The sequence below is a fragment of the Papio anubis genome, chromosome 9 (assembly GCF_008728515.1).
Source record: "Papio anubis isolate 15944 chromosome 9, Panubis1.0, whole genome shotgun sequence".
NCBI classification, from domain to species: Eukaryota; Metazoa; Chordata; class Mammalia; order Primates; family Cercopithecidae; genus Papio; species Papio anubis.
This window is the reverse complement of record NC_044984.1, coordinates 23,063,161-23,086,067: the sequence shown is the minus strand read 5'-3', so window position 1 is coordinate 23,086,067 and position 22,907 is coordinate 23,063,161. Positions and strand designations below refer to the sequence as shown.

General features: G+C 35.9%; 1 protein-coding gene across 13 annotated transcripts in view; it reads left to right on the top strand.

Annotated features, from left to right (window-relative positions):
* SOX5 (SRY-box transcription factor 5) overlaps positions 1-22,907 on the top strand; it is a 1,038,891-nt gene that overhangs the window by 340,791 nt on the left and 675,193 nt on the right. For 11 of the 13 annotated variants that reach the window (XM_021923251.2, XM_021923254.2, XM_021923247.2 and 8 more), the window contains one exon: positions 14,438-14,512. The exons of the other annotated variants lie outside the window; for them this stretch is intronic. The gene's annotated coding sequence lies outside the window, so the exon portion shown is untranslated. The remainder of the gene's footprint in view (positions 1-14,437; positions 14,513-22,907) is intronic. 13 annotated transcript variants of the gene reach the window in all.

The following is a 22,907-nucleotide window of genomic DNA, read 5'->3' as shown; positions in this document are numbered from 1 at the left end:
ACAGGGCAGTTTTGGGGAAAATGGATGATCGTGACTACAGAGACTTTAAAAAATGGGACATGTAACTTCTTAATAAACTTTATGCTTTCATTTTACTTTTAGTTGCACAATACCTATTTCTTAAAAAGGATTTGAAGTGACAGTACTCATTGAGAGGTGCTGTGCTGAATCATCTGCCCTTAGCAAAGCTTTTCCCACTTTAAATGAGGTGCTTCGATTAGTGCACTGTATGTGATAATTAGATGATGAGACAGCAAAATGCTGATATTAGCAATGATTTTGCTGCTTAGGAGGCCATTCACACCCAGGTTCCCTCACTGCCCCCCACCAAAAGAATGCAGGTGAATCAGGTATTTGTATTATAAATGACACAAGTGAATTTTAAAACCTGGTATTAACAGTCAAATCCTGGTGCAGTAGCGTTAACCTATTTCATATTCTTTATTAGAACCTCTGAGCTTTCGTCTGACCGTTAGTGATATTTCAGTTCATTTCAAGGGTAAAGGGAAAATCAACAATGGTCTTAGAAAAGCTAAATTTCACCTCCCATGTAGAGTCTCTTAGAGATTTCTCAGACTTTTGTTTTTGGCAAACGTGAACACAGACATTCTTCATTTCTCCCCTCTTCCCTTCCTGGGGAAGCTCTGGTCCCTTCAGTTAGAATAATATGTCCCCCAGGCACTTGTTGAGGACATCCTCTTGGTGCTGGCAGGTTTTTCTGGGCTTGCTGTCTGACCTCTACTGTTTCCTCAAAGCATTAGTCATCATTCCTGTACGGTTTACAACAACAGAATGAATGTGTTACTTGGACACACAGCAGCCTCAAGCCACAAACCAGGATGCACCCTGTCCATTACATAGGAACTGCAGGAAAGGTGATCTTCACTTCATCTCCAGGCTGCCTCATTTTCTGAAGAGTAGGAAAAAGCTATTGCTTAACACATATGCCTGCCTTCAGAACTCTAAATCAGGCTTATATTTGCTGAAAGCTGTCCCCAAGCTCTTGTGTCAGACTGCTGTTGGATCCAGTATATTCATTCATTCATTCATTCATTCATTCATTCATTCATTCAATCACTATTTTGAAACCCCTAATATGACTTCTAAATTTAAAGAAAGTTAAGAGTTGTTTCTTGCTATGAAAGTATTTGTACAGGCCGGCGTGGTGGTTCACACCTGTAATCCCAGCACTTTGGGAGGCCAAGGCGGGTGAATCAGCTGAGGTCAGCAGTTCGAGACCAGCCTGGCCAACATGATGAAACCCCAACTCTACTGAAAATACAAAAATTAGCTGGGCATTGTGGCAGGTGCCTGTAATCCCAGCTATTCCAGAGGTTGAGGCAGGAGAATTGCTTGAACCCGGGAGAAAGAGGTTGCGGTGAGCCGAGATCACGCCATTGCACTCCAGCCTGGGGGATAGAGTGATACTCTATCTTAAAATAAGTAAATAAATAAATACAATAAAATAATGAGGAAGATCTCTATGCACTATTATGGAGACATTTCCAAGAAAGATTGTTAGGTGGAAATTTTAAAGGAAACTTCAAAGAGTATATATGGAATGCCATCTTTTGCATAAGAAAGAAGGGCACATGAGACTAAATACATACGTTTGCTTATTTCAGCAAAAATACAGGAAGTATAAGCCTTAAGAAAATAATAATGTATAATGTGTGGGTGGAATGAATAAAACGGATGGGGATGGAAGTGAGTCCAGAGTTATATAGTTTTTTGAACCATGCAAATATTACATATGTTTTAAAAGTAAATTTTGATCGAAGATGAGAACATATCTGAGATGTTAGATATTACCTTGGATGGAAAGCCAAATGGTAATCATTGTTGATGGTACTTCAAGCCAATACTCTCCTGAAGAACAAAGTGAAAAGGGAAACATTTAAGAGATTGATTCTTACTGACTTGTACATGTTACTGGTACTATCCCACTATATTTAATCCTAAAACTTTACGTTTCTTTGATTCCTGCAACTAACAAGAATTCCTTCCCCCTTTCTCCTACCACCCCTTTTGACAAGAGAGGAGAATAAATGAAACTATTAATCATTTTTTCTACTTTTCTACAATTATAATTTGAGTCAGTGATGTAATTTCTTATATATGCTGGGAAGAGGGGATATAGAATCTGTGCAAATTATTTTCCAGTTTATAAGTCATTACAGTCATTAAAAATATAACACCATTATAGGAAATATTACTTGCTTCCTACTGAACCATATTGTCTTTCCCCTTTAATTTTTATTTACCACATCAACAATGACAGTGATGTACAGTTTTCTACTAATGTGTAACCAACTCTCCTGAGTGTGTAACATGTGCTTTTGGAGTTAACTATTTTGGAGACAAGATATTAGCCATTGTTAAAATTATCTTAAGAAAATGAAATGTAACTCTAAGTGGGGAAAAAATCGTCTGATAATTGTTTATTTACTCGACTAATGGTTTTTCCTGCAGCCCAAAAGTTTTAAAGTTTCAAAGCTTTTTCCAATTTTCTGCCCTAAATGACTTTATTTGTTGGGTTGTTATAGTGCCTTTATAAAACAAAGATGTGGCTGTGTGTACCACTGAAAAATTGGCTTGTATTGGACCTCCTTTAAGCACTGAGCTTTTAAAATAATTACTGGTAGGCAAGCTGATTTTGGTGATGGGTTAGGTATAACTAGAGATTCATGTTCTCAAATTTTGGTCCTGATGTTCTCTTCCACCTAAGTGAAGGAAAGAAAGCAGGGGGTATGTTCGTGTCACAATGAGGTTTATACTTTTATCTGGGTAGAATTTGTGTTCGATATAACCAAAATGTATGGATACCTACTATGTATCCAGCGCTTGAGTAATTTCTTTTATCCAATGACCTTATAATTAAATAAGCAAAATTTTACCCAGGGGAGGCAGTCTGAGAATTCAACACACTAAATAGAAAAAAGCTAGAAGATGGGAGAATGCTGTGTAAAGAGAGAGTGGCACCCTGTGTGTTTCTAAAGAGAATGGAAGGAATTTATTCGGCCTAAGTAGCCTCTGTGCGGGTAAGGTTTTAGTTATGAGATAAGTCAATGATCACAATATTAAATAAGTCATACCATTGCACTTATCAGTGCTCATGCAGTGACATAGTGAAAAAAATAATGAAGTAGAAGCATCAGTTCCCTATATCAAAAGCTATGAGATACAAGTGCTCCCAGCCAAAGGAGGCACGATCTGGAATTTTTAAAAAATGTGGATATATAGAATAAATATGCAACCCTCCTGATAATGTTGGCTGATGAAGTGAAATTCACCAACTGTAATTCTGGCACAGAGAGACACACATAGTGCCTGCATACACACACACACACGCACACACACATACATCCTCAGAATATTCTTAATCATTTGCTATCTTATTTACATTTCCTTTGCTAGAGTAAATTCTATCATTTGAACTTTTAAAAAATATATTTTGATATTACTTAAGCGAAAGTAAGGAATAATGTGATTGGCTTTCAAATAGCTTATTACCATTCAAATACTCTCTAGATAATTTATATTTAAAAAGGCAAAAAAAAAAAAAAAAAAAAAACCAAAAAACAACCTGTGTCAGCTTCCGAAACATTCTAAATGGAGACTTAGCTCTAAGTAATCAAAATTGCTTTAGTTGTGCAGAGCAGCATTAAAAGCCTTGTCCACTAATTGAGTGAAGCGGCACAACTGAAGCAGCCTTGTCCCTCATTAGATGATCTTGCAGGCACTGTTTGTCATCCTGGGTTGCCGGGCTCAATCTAACAGTACTGCTGGCTCAAATTAATGGTAATTCGTTATGACACACTATGTCCTTCCAGTGAAACAACAATGCGAAGCCAGTGGGGCATCTGTCTACCACTGCTGCTTCTTGATCTCATTCCTTTCCACTTTAGTTCAAGCGACCACCTTTGCATAACGCTTGTAAGTTCTTTAGCTAACTGGTGATTGGAGATGCCACCTGCCTGAAGAATTGCATCCAGTTCTCTTCCACTACTGTCACAGAAAAAGCATCTCTAACAATAGGTCGAGTCAGTCTGAAACGTGATGACATTTTCTAAAGGAAGCAAAACTCAGTCGTGCGTGTATGTTTTTTGTTTTTGTTGTTGTTGTTGTTTTGAGATAGGGCCTCGCAGATAGGGTCTCGCTCTATTGCCTGGGCTAGAGTGCAGTGGTGCGATCATAGCTCACTGCAGCCTCGACCTCCTGGGCTCAAATGATCCTCCCACCTCAGCCTTCAGAGTAGCTGAGACTACAGGCACCTGCCAACATGCCTGGCTAATTTTAAAATTTTTCAGTATAAACGTGGCCTTGCTGCATTGCTCAGACTGGTCTCAAAGTGCTGGCCTCAAGCAATCCTCCCACCTTGGCCTCACAAAGTGCTGGGATTACAGGTGTGAGCCACTGTGCCAGGCCTGGGACTTCTTTTGGAATGTAAATACCTCACTTGTATCTACTCATGGGGGATATTAATAAGAAATCTTGACATACAGTGTTCATGAATGTGACGTAAATCCAAAGATAATGAATATTTTCTGACTCTTTGACTTTGTTTATCCAATACCTTCTGGAGGAGACTTTATGTTTATATGATGAGCATTGCTGTTCAAAATGCTGCTTTTCTAGTCTTAAGAGCAGGCAGAATGCTGGAAAACGTTCTAACAGTGATGCAATCAGCCACTTCCTCCTAGCAACTCTAAATAGTGTGTTTGTATCAATCAGTTTATTGTATTCGTTCAAATAATTTCGTCTGTCTGAAAGGATGACTCAACTCTACACATGAAGAAACATCTAAATAGTATCTGGACACAGCTTTTCGTCTGAAATCCTCAAATTACCCATGAATAGAGAAAAGGTCACATATATTGACCAGTTGACTCTGCAGTATTGAAAGTGGTGATGCTTAGTCAGTATGGGGTGCCGGACAGTTGTATCACCCACTGTTTTCCCAGGGTTCAGCCTTAGTCTCACTGTAGGGTGTCTATTCCAAGCAATATGGGCACAGTGTGACGTTAACATTAAAAGCCTGCCTACCACCATACCATGTATTGTTTGAAATCCCACAATTAGATTCAATCCTGTGGGCTATATTTTTAAAAAATGTTTCTTAGCACAATCTAATTGCTTGGAAGAGCTAATATATTACAACTTGTTTTCAGTAATCATTTATTCACTCATTTATTTAATGTTTATTTCTATTAATCCTATCCCCTCCCAAAACATGCTCTAACAAAATCCTTCAGTTCAGAACTAGTTCCCATTTCCTCATTTCGCAAAATTCTTGGATGAAACCTAGATATATCTGCTTTTACGTGGTAGTTTGTAACGTGCCTTGATGAACGTCTACTTTTTCCATTAAATCTGCTCCACCCACATTCAGTCTTCACAATTTCAGCGAATAGTAATTCCATCCTTCTGTTTGTTCATTTTAAGCATGTGGGAGTCATCCTTGACTCCTAGCTTTCACTCATACCCCTGTCCAGTCCATTGGCAAAACCTCTCTGCAGAAAAAAAAAAATTCCACATTCACCACTGCTACTCTGGCCCAAGATAATATAAACCGTTGCCTGGAATATTATTAAAATAGACTCTACCTACTTTAAGCCTATTCTTAACCTAGCCCTGGAAATAAATAGGGACATTTTTGGTGGTCAAAAGACTGGGACATTACTACTGGCATTTCATGGGTCCAGTTTAGAGACACTAAGTGGACTGCCATGTGCCTAGTGGGGGGGACAAAGAGGAGCTGTCCACTCAAAATGCCATTAACAACCTCATTGAGAAATATTGAACCAATTAAAACCTAAGTCACCTGATTTTTCCACTTATGCTCAAACCTCCATATTGGCTTTTAATTTTTCTAAGAACAAAAGCCAGTATCCTAACTATGGCCTTGTAGGCCTTACACAACCCTTGCCTTCTCCCTCACTTATCTGACCTCACTTCCTATTAGTCTCGCATTCACTCACTCCATTGCAGCCATTCTGAAAATACAGTATGCCATCATGCTATTTACTCTGTATGAAAAGTTATTTCCCCAGTTTCCACATCCCTCACCTCCTTACTCATATATCTTCCTTTCTAGTCACCCTGCTTAAAATTGCAGATCCTGCTCTCAGATTCTTACCTACAAATTGTTCTTGTCTCCAAAGCACTTATTGCTATTTAATACATTGTGTTGTATTCTTGTCTTTCTTTACTCACCAGACTGTAAGCTGCATGAGAGATTTTTGTCCGTTTTGTTCCCTGCTGTGATTACATTGCTTAGAATAGAATCTGGCATGTAGTAGGTGCTCAGTGGGCAGTTTTTGAGTGAATAAATTTAAACTTATAACAATCTTAGGTAGTATTGCATTAAGAAATGGAGATTTAAAAGCTGACAGAGGCTAGTAGATTTGTAAAGAGACACTTAACTACTAAAAAGAATTTACACATGTTCTCATGAATATATTTATTCATCTACTAAGTATTTTTTAAACTCTTATTTGAAGTCAGGCTCTGTTTTAAGTGTTGGAGGTAAACCAATGAACAAAATAGACATGGTTATAAAACAAATTAATTTTAGAGATGGCAAGTGCTATATAGGAAAGAAAGGAAAAGAAGAAGGAGGAGTGATGGATGGGGTGGAGGAGGCCTTCATATCTTGTATTTTTTTCACTGTAACTTGACTAGTTCATTTCCATATTAGTAACAATTACTTTATTTAATGCATTACCAAACACTTGAAAATAAAATGAGGAATTGATACACAGGCATATTTTGAAGAGGTTATGTGATATATTGGAAAGAAAATGGATTTTGACATCAGGCCATCCTGAATTAAAATCTCAGCTCTGTCACATGTGATCAGGGACAACTAAGTCCAACCCAATATCCTCATTTGTTAAGTGGAATTAACCATAGGCACTTCATGGGGTAGTTGTGAAATCAAAAACCAGTGTAGATAAGGTGTCTAACATGAAACACAATAAGTCAATACATGTTTTCTTCAGACTTTTGGCTACTACATAGGAAGTGGAGTAAAATGTGATATAAATACAAAGATAATGATAGTTTTCTGACTCTATGAGTTTGGTTATTCAATACTGTTTGGAGGAGACTTCATGTTTATATGGTGAGCACTGCTGTTCAAAATGTTGCTTTCCTATTCTTAAGAGCAGGCAAAATGCTAGAAAAAGTTCTAGCAGGGATGCAATTAGATGCTTCCAACTGGGGTGCCCCAGTAGAGATCTGTGTGCTGTGGTGGAAGACTGGGTATGAGGGACTAGGTGCCAACTTAGAATCTTTGGAAAACTTTTTTTTTCTTTTGCTCCATTAAAATAATAACATATAACCTATGTATGTTTTGTCACTTTATTTAATAGCCCTTTTATTATTGAGAAAGTTATAAAATTTCTTGGAGAAATATTTAGAAAATATAGTTTAGTAAAAGAAAAAAGTAAAAAATTCCTGTAATTCTGAATTAGCACTGTTATATTGTGCATTTATACTTTGAATCATTTTTATATTATGTATGAATGTGAGTGTATCATTGGTTATATAAAGTACAAATCCTCTGATTATTTCCCATAGTTAATACTTTGGAACATTAATGTTTTGGAAGAAAATTAGTGTTACTTGATAATTATTTATCTCAGTGGTTAACAATATAAATGCTATATCTACTTGATGATAATGATGATACTATATTCTATATCTAGTATAAATCATCTCACTTATTTTATCACTGGGAATTTCTGCCTTGTAATTTTTCACGTTATTTAATTATACACATTGTATCTGCTGTTACCTCCTAAGACACAGAATTCTTGTCTGATTAACCTACTTAACTTTCAAATAGGCAGGAAAAAAGATATTAACATTAATTATCGAGTTTTGGAAGCACATTAGTTCAATTAATCATCACTTTAAAGATGAGGAAACTAAGGCTCAGAAAGGTTTCACCACCTATAATAAGTTGAGACCTGAAGTCAAGCTTATATCTGTGTGACCCCAAAGTACATGTTATTTTTCTCTTTCCATTCTGCCTTATCTTACATGCAATATCTTATAATAAGTGCTCAAGAACTTTTTGTTGAGTAAATGAACAGATGAATGGTTGGATGGTTTCTGTTCAACAAATCCCCAATTTAACTCAAAGCAATGTGTATGCACACTTTAGAGAAGGGATTGGAGTCTTATTTAAATTTCAGTAGCAGAAAATACACTTGAATAGTAAAATACGTATTAACTAAACAGAGAGGTTAGACACTTAGGTGGTATAACTGGAATTGAGGATGTTTAATCATATAACTCTTATGATCATGAAATTGGATAAATGTGAGTCCCTTAGGATATGTGGCCTCTTGAGTATTTCATTAAATGCATTCATATTAAAATTAAAGGTTACATAGATAGAAGTAGGGAACTTCAATTTTATGTTGCTGAAATTTGATGTTTTTAGAAGTTTTAATTATTATGGAGACAAAGTAGTTGCATATGTTTTTAAGGTGCATGTGATATGTTTATTTGAGCACACAATGTGTAATAATCACATCAGGGTCATTGGGATACCCATCATCTCAAGCAATTATCATTTCTTTGTATTAGGAAAATTTCAATTCCACTTCTTTAGTTATCATGAAATATTTAATAAATTATTGTGAGCTGTAGTCACCCTATTGTGCTACCAAACACTAGATCTTATTCTAACTGTATTTTTGAACCCTATTAGTCATCCCCTTCTTATTCCCCCTTTCAAAATGTGATGTTTTTAAAGCAGACATTTTCTCATGTATTTATCTATTTTGGATTAGCAGCTAAAATTTTCTTTTCTAGCAGTCATTCTCAAATATATAATTCTAAAATCTCTTTGGTTTTACAAAATTCTAAAATGTCCATGATTTCCAGCTATTAACAAATTGTATTCTAAATGTTGCCATACTTTATGTTAAAAATATTTTTACAGTCTAAGTCTTGATAAAGAGACAGTAATACTTGGATTGTATTACAACACTTGAGTACTGTTGAAAAACTAATCTCTGAAGACTAATTTAAAAGTAGAACATCTTCCTATTACGCATTTTATTATTAGTTTTTAGCCATGGTATGCCATTAATGTTATGTATCAGGGAGTAATCTACATTTATTTTGTATTATCTTAACACTGTTAGATTTTTCAAGGTAGATGTGCATACTTTTTAAAAAGAGATAATGAGACTAAGTTAATGTGTTTTTGTTTTATGGTACATAATTTTTAGAAGAGTGGTTTGTTAGGTTATAATTTATGTACCACACAATTCATTCTTTCAAAGTGTTCATGTCAGTGTTTTTTAGAGACTTTATGGATTATTCAGTATCACCACTACCCAATTTTAGAATATTTCCATGTGACAACAAGAGACTTTGCACTCATTTTCACTCTGCATTACTCCTCGAGTGTTCCCCCATAACTCTGGGTAACCATTGATCTGCGCTCTGTCTCTATAGATTTGCCTATTCTGGACGTTTCTTATACTTAGAATTATACAATATATGGTCTTTTGTTACTGACTTCTTTCACTTGATAAAATGTTTTTAAGATTCATCCGTGCTGTAATAATTACATTCCTTTTTAAGGCCGAATAGTATTTCATTGTAATGGATGTACCAAATTTTGTTTATTCATTTGTCAGCTAGTTAAAAAAAAATTTAGATTATTGGTACCTTTTAACCATTATAAATAATGCTGCTATGAACATATGTATACACATTTTTGTGTGGACATAGGTTTTTATTTATCTTGGGTATACACTTAGTAGTAGAATGACTAGGTCATTTTGGTAACTCAATTTGTGAACTTCTAAGAACTGCAAACTACTTTCCATAGCAGCTGCAGCATTTCATATTTCCACCAGCAATCTACTAGCGTTCCCACATCTCTATAGACTCACCAGCACTTGTAATTATCTGTCTTGTTTTTATAGCCATCCTAGTGGATATATAGTGGCATGTCATTGTGGCTTTGGTTTACATTTCTCTAATGACTAATGGTATTGAGCATCTTCTTTGTACGTCTTCTCTAGTGAAATGTCTATCAGATCTTTTGCTCATTTTTTAATTAGTTATTTGACTTTTTATTATAGAGTTCTAAGAGTTCTTTATACATTCTGGATGTAAGTCAGTTCCTGGTCAATGTATCATTTACAAATATTTTATCCCATTCTGTAGGTTGTCTTTTCACTTGGTAGTGTCCTTAGAAGCACACATGTTTTTAATTTTAATGTCCAATTTATCCGTTTATTGCTTTTGTTGCTTGGCATATCTATTGTTATTGTGTCTGACAACCCATTGCCAAACCCAAGGTCATAAATATTTACATTTTCTTCTAAGAGTTTTATAGTTTAGTTTCTACATGTAGGTATATGTCATCCATTTTGAGTGAATTCTTACTTATATATGAGATAAGGATCCAGTTTAATTCTTTTGCATGTGGATATTTTGTTATCCCAGAATAATTTGTTGAAGACTGTATTACATTCTAACACTAATTCTCTTACATCAGCTGGGTGTCCTTTAGTTCAATTCAATCTGACGCTAACTATTCACAGTTAACATCTGATCCCACAAATTCAAGGACAAGGTCCTCAACAAGACTGTCCTTACTTCAAAGACCAACTGCAAGTGGGGTCCCCACGCTACTCTTATTTCTGCTTGGAAGAATTGGCTACAAAATTGGGAGTTCCTAAGAACCCCTTTAAGGTTTGATAGTTCACTAGAACAGCTTACCTATCTCACAAAAAGTGCTATACTTACAATTGCCATGTTATTATAAAGGATTTAAATGAATAGCTGGATAAAGGAGTACACAGGATATGTCTGGAATAATCTGGAGCACAAGTTTCTGTCTTCATAGAGTTGGTTGCAATACCCTCCTGGTACATCAATATGTTCACTATCCTGGAAGCAATTCAAGCCTCATGTTCATAGTTTTTTTGTTTTTTAAGATGGAGTCTTGCTCTGTTGCCCAGGCTGGAGTGCAGTGGTGTGATCTCGGCTCACTGCAACCTCTGCTGCCCAGATTAGAGTGATTCTCCTGCCTCAGCCTCCCGAGTAGCTGGGATTATAGGCGTGCACCACCATGCCCAGCTAATTTTTGTATTTTTGGTAGAGATGGAGTTTTGCCATGTTGGCCAGGCTGGTCTTAAACTCCTGAACATCAAGGCATCTGCCCTCCTTCTTGGTCTCCCAAAGTGCTGGGATTACAGGCATGAGCAACTGCACCCAACCTTGTGTTCGTAGTTTTTATTCAAGGTATTTATTACATAAGCATGTCATTGGCCATGTGACTAAACTTAATCTTCAGATCTTCTTCTTTCCCCAGAGGTAGGAGAGGACTGGGAATGCCTCTAATTACATGAGATTTGTTATTCTTCTGCCAGCCTTCCCCATCCTGTAGGCTACCTGTGGCAACAACCCTGCGCCACTTCATTAGCACAACAAAGGCACATCTATCACTCAGGGAATTTCAAGAATTTCTGAAACTCTGTGCCAGGAACCAGGGACAAAGACCAGATTTTAAAAAATATATTAATACGGCCGGGCGCGGTGGCTCAAGCCTGTAATCCCAGCACTTTGGGAGGCCGAGATGGGTGGATCACGAGGTCAGGAGATCGAGACCATCCTGGCTAACACAGTGAAACCCCATCTCTACTAAAAAATACAAAAAACTAGCCGGGCGAGGTGGCGGGCGCCTGTAGTCCCAGCTACTCGGGAGGCTGAGGCAGGAGAACGGCGTGAACCCGGGAGGCGGAGCTTGCAGTGAGCCGAGATCCAGCCACTGCACTCCAGCCTGGGCGACAGAGCGAGACTCCGTCTCAAAAAAAAAAAAAAAAAAAAAAAATATATATATATATATATAAATACTTATATGACAACTATTCTTCCTTCCATTGACTTATCTGGGCAACGTTATCAAAAATCAACTAGTTACAAATGTGTGAGTTTATTTCTGTACTCTCAATTCTGTGCCATTAGATCTGTATGTGTATCCTTATACCAGGACCACAATGTCTTGATTACTGTAGCTGTCATACATTTTGAAGTTGGGAAGGATGCATCCCCTAACTTTCTCTTTTTTTTTTCAGGATCGATTTAGCTATTTTGGACTTTTTGTATGTCCATATGAATTTTAGGATCAGCTTGACAGTTTCTGTAAAAAAGCCAACTGGGATTTTGATAAGAATTATGTTCAATCTGTAGATTAATTGGGGGAGTATTATCATTTTAAGAATATTAAGTTTTCTCATCCATGAATGTGGGTTGTCTTTTCATTTTTTAGATATTCTTTAATTTTTTTCAATGATGTTTTTAGTTTGTGATTCACAAGCCTTACGCTTCTAATGTTAAATTTATACCTAAGTATTTTGTTCTTTCCATGCTGTTGTAAATGGAATTGTTTCCTTGATATCATTTTCAGAATGTTCATTACTAGTGTGAAGAAATACAATTAATTATTATGTATTGATCAACTATCTTGCAACCTCACTGAACTTGTTCTTTAGCCCTTATAGTTTTTTAGTTACTTCCTTAAGATTTTCTAAGTAAAAATAAAACATTATCTATAAAGAGCGATAATCATACTTCTTCCTTTCCAGCCTGGATGCCTTTTCTTTCTGTTTCTTATTTAGTGAACCTGTGTGTAATCTCTAACAAAATGTTGAATAAAAGTGGTATGAGCAAACATTCTTGTTCCCTATTTTAAGCAGAAAACAGTTAATGTTTCGCCATCAAGTATTATAGTAGTAGATTTTTCGTAGATGGTCTTTACTAGGTTGAGGAAGTTTCCTTCTATTGCTAGTTCGTTTAATGTTTTGATGGTGTTGAAGCAGGGTGTTGGATTTTGTCAGATGCTTTTCAGCATCTGTAGAGATATTGTATGATTTTTCCCTTAATATGGTATGTTATGTTATTTGATATTTATATGATAAATCAACTTTGCATTCCTGGGATAAATCCTACTTGGTTATAGAATATAATTCTTTTTGCTATTTTACATACTCTAAAATAATCTAAATATTCCAAAATTATTTAGGCTTCTAAAATGAAAAAGAATATAAATTAATAAATAAAAGTTGCACAAGTCACCTGGTCTTAGATTACCTCTAAGTCTGCAGCACCAGTATTTCAGAAGTGGAATTCTATTTTCCTGAAAGTACAATTTGAAGTATCGTCATTAAAATACTGACCTGCATAATCTGGTTGATAACATAGGACCAACCTAGGACAAAAAATTGATACACTTTTTACTTATACAATTTTAATAAACTTGTTGCAAGATCCCATATATAATTAATAAATGCTTAAACATCTTGAAGTCATATAATGTCATCATTTTGGTGGCCAAACTTTAAAAAGCAGATAATAGCTGATGAACTTCCCCATATAAAAAATAGTCAGCAATCACAAATAAATAATAAAATCATAATAAAATAGCTATATGTATTGAAAACTTGGATTTGGGGTTCATGACAAGCTTATGAAGCCATTTTATAGATTGAGAAAATAAGCCTCCAAGAGGTTAGATAAATTTGCAAAACATTCCCGGAAATCAATACTTAAATTCTGCTTTTATGACCCTGCAGTCTCGCTCTGATAAAGTGACCGCTTATAGAGTGTTTCTGTTTTCATTTTGTTCTTCCTATTATTGGTATTTTTGCCTGGAAATTATTCAATGGGTTTGTGAAGTCTTTATTCTTTTATAACTTAGTGTCCTAGTACAATGTAGCAGTGTGTTTGCTTATATTCCATAAATTTTATTTCATAAATGTATTCCATAAATTTTATTCTATAAATTTATACACATATGTATTCCATAAATTTCGGTGCCCATTAGAATGTTTTGCATAAAGTATTGTAGCTCTAAGTAATATTGCATTATATATATATTTTAAACTACCTATCATGGACTATAAAAAATGGATGTAATTGTCTCAGTAAAACTAGGCTTAAGATCACTTCAGGCTATATACACACACTTGTGTGAGTGAGTCCATGCATCACACATGTGTGCTCACATGAATGAATTAATCATATGACTTTTAAGTGATTTAATTGATATGTCTCCTAAATAATTAGTTCATATTTTTACATTTCAGTTGTCACTGTATCTTGAAATGTCATTAATAAAAATTTTTTAGTTTTTCATTGATTTGTCATTCATCAGCCACTAACTGGCACAGTCCTATGAGTCTGATGTTGTTTTACAGCTATGAATCTGGTCTAGAAAAAAAAATTATTACAATGAAATTACTTAATATTTTTTCCAACATTTTGCAATAGAAATCCCATTTAACTATCTTTATGATTTTCAATTTTTTTATTTGAGTATTTTGGAATTACTTTGATTTCTCACTTAATATTTTCTTTCCTTCTTTCAATTTTTCTTCCTTTCTTTTTTTTTTTTTAGCATTTCAAGAAATAGATAATATCAAGGAGACCGGGACACCGGGAGTGGGAGAGATTGGACTGGGAGACTCAGCAGGTCAGGACATTTGCATTACCATTTGCTGGTCATTCTTTTGCCATCAGTTTTACAATTAATTCTCTTGCCACTTGCTTATTTCTTCCATGTGCTTACTTGAGTTGTTCTCGGTTTGCAATTTATGAGTAACACTCTAATAATATAAGAAGCCGAGCATTTGGGTGTCTTCCTTTTATAGTTTGAAGATGAAAAAAAAAAAAAAAAAAACCAATTAAAAGAAACTATCAAGAATAGAAAAAAAATTTCTTACCTAAGTTACATTGATGCCCAAATTTATATTTTTTCTATATTTTTTCCTTGTATAAACTGTTTTGAAATGAAACTTCTTAATGACTTTTCCTTAATGACTTTTAAGAATCAAATTCTTAAAACATGTAGAATGTTAATAAAATGTAATTGTAGTGGCGGAGCACCCAGGTCATGAAAATCGAGTTTCTTTTCTTCTCTGCCATATACTCTGTGCTGGGGTCCACCTTTCAAAGCCCTTGACACGCTTCAGAGTCAATCTGTTTGCCAACACTAATAGTAACTACAGAATGTTGACTACGGTGTATGAAATGAAAGTTAATTAAATCGGACAATTGCTATGTAAATAAAAGGTCTCAATAGTCAAAGAGTCTCCTGGGAGCATTCAGCAGTCATTGTACAAGGTTAGTTTTAGTCACATTTCTCAGTAAGCTGGAGCCACACTGGCCTTTGAAGTCCCCATTGCCATGAATGTGGCTAATGACTGTGTGTTCATTCCTCGGTCCAGGGAAGTGTCTTGGTTGTTTCAACAATGCTCACAACTCTCACTATTATTGCTTAGTTATGAGTGAAGACTTGGTTCCCTCCCTCTTTGTTACCCCTTCCGTGTTACCACTTCCACAGCTCCGCTGGAGTGTGTCTTAGCTCCTCCACATCCAGGTCTTCTGTAGAACAACTACCAGTGGCTTTTTCAGTTTTCATTATACAGAGAGATAAATGTCTTTGTCCTTCAGTGTGATCAGATCTCTTCAATTAAAATGACTTACTCATAAAGGAACTAAGCTTAAAGTGATTCTATCTGGATGCTTCAGGGATTTTGTTATTTTTTAGCATAAACATTAGGATATTAGGGATTAGACAAATTTTTATTGGCATGTACCTTGGGAGAACACTGCTTACCAGCTTAAAGGGAAGATACATTTCAACTATATCTTGATGCAATGCATATGCTTAAGTCTCTGCTTTTAGCTAAATTAGGTAAGAGTCTTGCAAAAAACTGTATTTGAAATGATATGCCAAAGTAAGTGTGTCTGCACAGATTCTTGCAGAGTTAAGAACCACTTTTCAATGATACTTTGATAAAGAGTATTCTGATAATAAACATCCCCGAATTTTTAGTTTGCAAATATTACGGAAATAAACATTAAAACCAAATAAGTTGAAGCTAAATGTGGTGGGTGTTCTTGGCATCCAACTATTATATAAATATTGACCTTAAATTGAATACACTTGTTGTTTGACTTTTGCATGTTTGGAAGCAAAATCAAGAAGGAAGGGACAAACATCTCATAGATCCCTATAGTCTTATGAGATAGAAAGAAACTTGGTCTAATCAACTTATTTCACAAGCCTAAATTACTATCCTCTGTAACATGAAACATTAGTAATAAAACTAAATCTATGTTTCTTGGCATGATGCAGGTCTACTACATTATGCTACCTCGCAGGTTATGGAACACAAATCATTCTGCATACTACATAATGCACACACATAAAAATACCATCATATTTGCCATTTTGCCAATTTATCATTTGATAAAGAATGCTATTGGTACTAACACTTCACTTTGGATTATACTAATATTCAAAGAAATCAAGATCATAAAAATGTTTTTGATAGTGCCATTTCCCTGGAAAAGTTTTCTCTTTAGCTAGATGAAATAAAAAGATGATGATCCATTCATTAATTCATTTATTCATACAAGGAAAATTCCTACTCTCCCAGAGCTTTCATTCTTATGGAAAAAAACGTGAAGTGAAGATTTTGATGAGTATGTCAGTGGGGATAAGTACTAAGAAGAAAAATAAAGCAGGGATACTAGAGAACACTGAAAGACCATCTCAGATACACTATCTAGGGAAAGGCTCTTTAATAAGGAGAGAATGGAACAGAGGACTGAATGGAATAAGAGAATAATTTCAAAATGTGGGGAAAGAGAGGTACATTCAACAGGAAGAGCCATTATGAAGAGTGTGCTTGGTGTGTTGAAGGAATGGCAAGGGCAGTGGTAGGAAGACAGGAGAAGACAAGTGAGAGATGACACCGTGGAGGCTGAGTGGTGTCTATCATTTACAGCCTGGTAGACTATGATGGACCTTGAATATTATTCTGAGGGAGATGGAGATCATTAAAGGAATCTTAGCAGATGAGGAGTATGTTAAGGTTTATATGTTTTAAGGATCAGTCTGACTTACAAGTTGTGCACATCATTTAAAAAAATTTCCCTTTATAGACAGAATCTAAATTATGAGTAAAAATAGACTTAATAATGATTAGGGCAACATTTTCTAATCAGGATATTGACTGATGCTTGTGTTCAAGGGGCTAATGTTAGATAATACAGCTATCCTTTTTCTTTTCCATGTCTTTAATTTGCAGAATTCTTTTGAATTTGAATTATGGTTTTTGGCTTTATATAATAACATTGTTTTATAATAGGGACCTTAATGATAATGATATATAATATTTAAAATTCGTGTGCATTCAATTAGTTGCTTGGCACAGCTGAATTTCTCGTTTGTTGGCCATTTATAATTTCAACCCAAACCACATAGCTTTCTATAAGTCCAGAAACAAGTCCTGAATTTTATCTCCTATTTGCAAAGGAAGATGTTTGAAAATCATGTAACTCTTTTATTATAATTATTCCAATCCATGAGACTATTTATAAGCAGGAAACATAGAGTAGTTAAAACAAATCAATTTAGTATGAATTAGCAGGCATGAATTCTGAAGGCAGCTCTGAAACTTACTAGCTGGGTGACTTGGCGTCTTTGACCTGTTTGCCTCCTCCATGACCTATGGGAGAAGTGCAGTGTTGTTGTTGCTGCAGTTCCTTCACGTTTATCAAGCCATTGTACACATATTAGGTAATGGAGAGAAAATGGGTGAATAAAGAGTTACTTACATTAGAAGTAACCATTTATAATACAAATGAGAAAATAAGGGATATGGTTTCATGTAAATAACAGAGGATAAGATCCATATTTATTTTCAGAAAATTATTGTGTCAAAGTAGATATTATTGATACTTGGAAGGAAGGATTATTTCTAAAAATATTTCTATCATGTGAAGAATCAAAATAAATATTTAAAAAGTAATTTGGGAGGTGGGAAGTGCCTTCTTCTAGCAATCTTGTGGCAGCAGTTTTCAATTTCCAAATCAGTATTTACCGGAAAGTTTTCACATTTCTAATCAATTCATTAGAAACTATTTAAAATCTCTACCTAGGTTATCTAGGCTTAGATTTTCATGATTTGCATGTCAGAATATTCATGCAACAAAGATATATACATACATACCTGTTTATGGATGTTTAATATTATATTCCTAAAAATTCTTACTCTAAATTCTTTCCTTTTCAGTCATAAGAATAAGAATCATTTCCATGATTAAACTGATAAATAAGGAAATTATTCTTTGACATTATTTTTCGGAGAGGGCATGCCTACTTCAACTTCACATATTCATCTGTGATTGTTTTTTTGAGTCTGGAGTGATTCCTTTCACTTTCTGCCACAGACAGTGGAGGAAATTCTCCACTCCCATAAGAGTTAGTTCCTGGGCCGGGCGCGGTGGCTCAAGCCTGTAATCCCAGCACTTTGGGAGGCCGAGACGGGCGGATCACAAGGTCAGGAGATTGAGACCATCCTGGCTAACGCGGTGAAACCCCGTCTCTATTAAAAAATAGAAAAAAACTAGCCGGGCGAAGTGGCGGCGCCTGTAGTCCCAGCTCCTCGGGAGGCTGAGGCAGGAGAATGGCGGGAACCCGGGAGGCGGAGCTTGCAGTGAGCCGAGATCGCGCCACTGCACTCCAGCCTGGGCGACAGAGTCAGACTCCGTCTCAAAAAAAAAAAAAAAAAAAAGAGTTAGTTCCTCCACCTATGCTTACCCATTGCCTGTTCAACAAACTTTGATTCTCTTCTCCAGTACCTTCAACTTCTTCTGTATTACTAGAAGCAAAATATTTAAACATGCCCAAATTTTTCATCTAAAAACAAATAAAAACTTTAAAAAAAAATTTTACCTCTTCCTTTAGCTACCACTCCCTTCATTTACAAATTTTCCTAAAGCCTTATCTTCAATTGCGGTCATTTTCTTTTCTCCTTCTCACTCCTCTACCCTCTTCCACTTCTATCTTGCCAAATCTTGCTAAGATCATCAATAACCATTATCATGCTAAATCCAAAAGGTATTTTTTAGTCATTGTCTTACTTCATCCTTAGTTGCATTCAGCTGTGTGGATGACTTTCCAACCCTCACCCCATTTTTTGGTTGTTTTTGAAGGACTGTCTTCCCTCTGCTTTTCACTTGGAAGTGAACTGTCTTGTTCATCACTTCATCCCTAACACACTTTTTAAAGTTATTTGCTAATAGCATGTGCTCAATAAATTTGGCGTGAAGAGCTATAGCCAAATGAATACAATGTGAAATCCAATGCCATAAAGGCTACAAAATATCTACAAGGTGACAGTGTATAAGGCTTCATAGAAAAGATACAGTTTCATAGACAAGGTAGTATTTGAGCTGGGCTTTAAAGGATGCATACGATTTTGCCCAACAGAGATGTTGGACGGTGGCAAGATTGCCAAGGATATATTTAAAGCTGTGGTGTCTTATGTTCCTCTTTGGGCTTGAGTTTGGATGCAACAGAAGGGATACAAAAGGAAAATAGTGACTATAAAGGTAAGTTGGGTTCAAATAATAAGAAGACTTTGAATCTTATGCTAAGTGGTTTGTCCTAACTCCACAGGACTTGTGGAGTCATTAAAATGTTTTGTTTGTCATGGGAAAGTAGGGTGATGACTAGGGCTGTGCCTTGGATTAATTAATTATTATGATGTCACTATGAGGCTGATTGATTTATAAACTGTATGGTTATAAGAAGGAAGATAGATTACTAATGTAATCATGAAGTAAGAGTTCAGGAAAGTCAGGCCTGACGTGGTAACACCAGGGTACAGATATAAGCAGAAATCTGAAGATGGATTCGATAGGATTTGATGTCTTCCTAGAGTGCTAAGGGATCAATTTCAATCTTGAATAATGGAAATAAAGGCCATGCAATTCACAGATACAGGAAATCACAAAAAGCAGTTTGTTTTTATTGATTTATTCTTTTTTAAAAATGTTTGGTCAGAGAGCATGAGTTGTTTTGAGAGTCTTTATATTTGAGTTACCAATATTGATATATTGAGGAAATATTCCACATTGGAGATTCTGGGACCTGGCATGGGAGTTGACGATACAGCCATATGAATTTAAACTTGATGCTGAAAGTTGCCTCCTTAGTGGAAGAAGAGCGATGTAGACTGAGGGGATAGCCTGCAAGATGAGGGTGCTGAATGCCATGTAGAATTTTGAAGATCACGTGGAATAGTGGAAATAAAAGAAACTCTCAAGTTTGAGTTATAGCTTTGCTGCTTTACAAACTGTATGGTCTTGAAGTTGTGTTTGGTTTGTTTATTCATTTATTTATCTTTAATATCTGCCCAGGGCCCTCCTGAGTGCTCTGCAAACAGTAAGCACTAAATGCAGGCTTTATTGGCTCACTAGAATATATTCATTTCTACATTATGGATATTTTGTGAAGTATCAAAAGTTGTTTGTGTACTCATTCATTTACTCACTTATTCATTCATGTATTCTTACTGAGTCTTACTCTGTGACAGGCACCCTCATTATACTGCCTGACTTCTTCTCCATCTCATTTCTTGGCTAGTATTTTCATTGGTTCAATTTGGTGATATTGTTCTCAGTTATAGGAAAAAGATTGATTGATTTAGATCTCATCCATCTATAGAGTCATGCCATTTACATCTCAGACTACATTTCCTCCTCCTCAGGTTGGTTGAGATAGCTCCAAAAGGAAGTGATGGCAAATGTTGCCTTTACTTTTACAATAACAGAAAAGAATCTTTCTGCTGATTTCATTTAGATGCTTATAGTAAAATATTTAACTCACAAATGATTTAAATCATCCTCTTTAACAGTAGTTAAACACACTGATGTTACAGAGATCTGCCAAACAGAACTATTATCATATGACTACTGAGAAGTTTTTGGACAAAAGTGCTCGTTGGAAGAGGGGAGCCCTATTCCCTGAATGCTGAATGAGTGCTTGCCTGGGGTGTCCCCAGAAATAGGAGCTGACACAGGTGTTCGGCACAGTTGCTTACTGCTTCCCATCAAGAAGGATGGGAGGATCTTAGCACTACTGGTTTGTGGCACTCAGCATACTTGGCAAGCAGTCAGCTCTGGCTGTGGATTTCCCTGGGGAAAATAAAAGCCACAGGGAAGTCATCCGTGTGACCTTCTGCTGGGTAGTTGGCACACAGTTGCACCACAGGAAAGCTTTCAGTTGTCATTTTCTGAATGGGGAGAGATCAGGTGTTGATGGAGGCTCCCCATCCAAGGTGGAAGGTGGAGAAGGAAACCAATATTGAACAGAAGCTTACTAAATAATTCCCAGCCACGAAGCTTAACACCAACTGATCTGCTGATAAAAGAGATTCTTGGGGGGAGGCCGTTGATGTGTTTTTGGGGGGTTTCTTTGGTTCCGTAGCATAATTACAAGCTTTCCTATTGAAGTCTGACCCATCATATTGAAATGCTGTCACTAGTATCATTAGCAAGTAAAGTGTTGATAACATAGTCAAATGCACAGCAGAGTTCTGGCTCTTAAGTGTCTGGACTAACTCCCAATATTAGGAATAGGAGTCAAACTGCCATCACTTTTCCTGTGCTAACAGACGCCCTGCCATTAGCAGTCTGAAGGCAATTTTAATAAAATACATAGCCCTGCTGAGTTGGTCTCAAAAGATAAATACGCAATGCAGAAAAGAAGCTTTTGTTTAAAAGTAATTATTTAAACTATGTATTACAGGTAATTTTCTTTTACCAGTAAGGCAAATGCTATCAGAATTTCAATAACGATTTTTTGGCTCTTATCTAAATAATGTGATATTGTCGTTTCTAAGAGTTAAAGCAGTGCTTATTTTTACTTACATACAAAATGAGGGCCAATTGGACCCAGGTATCATGTGCATGTGTTTTACAGTTGATATTACATTTTTGCATGAACAATGTTGTATTCTTGGACAGATTTATGGAAATGTAACAAGCTGGTGAGAGAGTTCTGGGAACTACAGACTTCACTTGCAAACACAGAACAGGAGGGCAAAGAACATCTTCTTATTTTCCCTTTGCTGTCCGAAAGGAAATCAAATTTCAGTCTTTTAAAAGCTCTTTTAATAGGATGCTTGTACGTAAACCACAGTCACAAGGGTGTAACAAATGTGTGCATGTATCCGAGCAGCCAGAGCTTTGTTCACCAAAAGGTGAAAAGCTCAGAAAGCTTTCCTAAGAGTCTATTTGGAAACCATTTAAACCACCACCTTTTCTTTCCTTCCTACTAGCATGAAATCCTTAAATTAATATAGAATTAGTTCTGTCCTTACCGTAGGCAGAGTGAGAACTTGCTTACCTAAGTGGAATGAGGAAGGTTCCTATTTCTCCCTGCTGCTCTTTGGAATGAGACAGACATTAGTTCAAACTCCACTCAACTCTCAACTCCATTTTTTCATGATCTATCACCTTAGGCAAGTTACTTGCCATCTTCGTCAAGCCTTTGCTTCCTCATCTATAAAATTAGTATAAGAATAAAACGAGCCTCGTATGATTGTTTTGAGGATGTAATGAGATAATACTTGTAAAATATTTGGGGTGATGTCTGGCACAGAAGCAGCACTCGGGAAATGTTAATTTATATTTGATTGAACAAAGTTTGTTGAAATTATATTTGAATTAACAAAATTTTATCAGGGAAAGCACAATGTTGAACATTGTGCTAGGAGTTGGGATAAATACATTGAATAATATATGGTGTCTACTTCAAAAGTATAAAGCCTAATGCAAGACAGGCATTTAAGCAGATAACTTAAGTACTATATGCCACTTGTTGTAATGTGAGTATAGATCTTGGGGACATAAAGGAGGCAGGGCTTAATCTTCGCCATGGGAAAAATTACTGCAAAATCTTCTTGATTTGTTAAGCTTTCAAAGAGAAGACGCTAAGCTGTATAGTTTCATCCTGAGCTGCTGTGATCAAAGCCAACTATTTTTTTTTCCAAGAGTGATTTTTTCCC